Source organism: Brassica oleracea, chromosome C7 (assembly GCF_000695525.1).
Source record: "Brassica oleracea var. oleracea cultivar TO1000 chromosome C7, BOL, whole genome shotgun sequence".
Taxonomy (NCBI): Eukaryota; Viridiplantae; Streptophyta; class Magnoliopsida; order Brassicales; family Brassicaceae; genus Brassica; species Brassica oleracea.
The window spans coordinates 29,257,980-29,258,649 of record NC_027754.1 but is presented as its reverse complement, the minus strand read 5'-3'; positions in this window follow the sequence as shown (position 1 = coordinate 29,258,649).

Sequence of the window (670 nt, the reverse complement as noted above, 5' to 3'; positions counted from 1 at the left end):
TTATCAGCACGATCGTCTCTAGATCCCTGAGACAAAATCGAAACCTCTCAACCCTAAAAGCCAAAACCGGCGACCACACCTAAAACCCTAATCACGTTCTTAGTTCATCCAAGAACTCAGAAAATCCCTCTTGAATCCTAGACGTTCTCAGATCACGTTCTCAGCTCAGAAGAACCCGTCCAGCTCGCATCCACACCAGAAGAACCGTCCAGCTCGCGATCCACACCCAAGACGTGATCGCACCCGAGACGACCCGACTCCGCGCAGCTCGCAGCCGAGACGCCTCCAGCCCGCGATTGTCCCATCCGCGACCCGATCGGTTCTCTCTCTCTCTAAAGGTGGTCCGGTTCTAAACCCCTACAAAGCAAAGGTATAACTTAAATCTGAGAACCTAGATTGATCAGAAACCCTAATCCATAATTATGGAAACTTTGATCTTGATCAAAACCCTAAAACCTACAAGATTAAAATCGGCAATCTCTTAACTAGAAATATAGAAATCGATTCCTTAGAATTTAAATTGATTGTTCCGGATTTGATTTTGAGAAACCCTAATTTAGGAATCGAAACCCTAAACCCTAAAGGACTGAATTCGATTTCAATTGATTGAATTGTTTGTTGATTTGAGGTTTTAGGATTGTTAGATTGATTGAAGTAATCTGATCTAGAA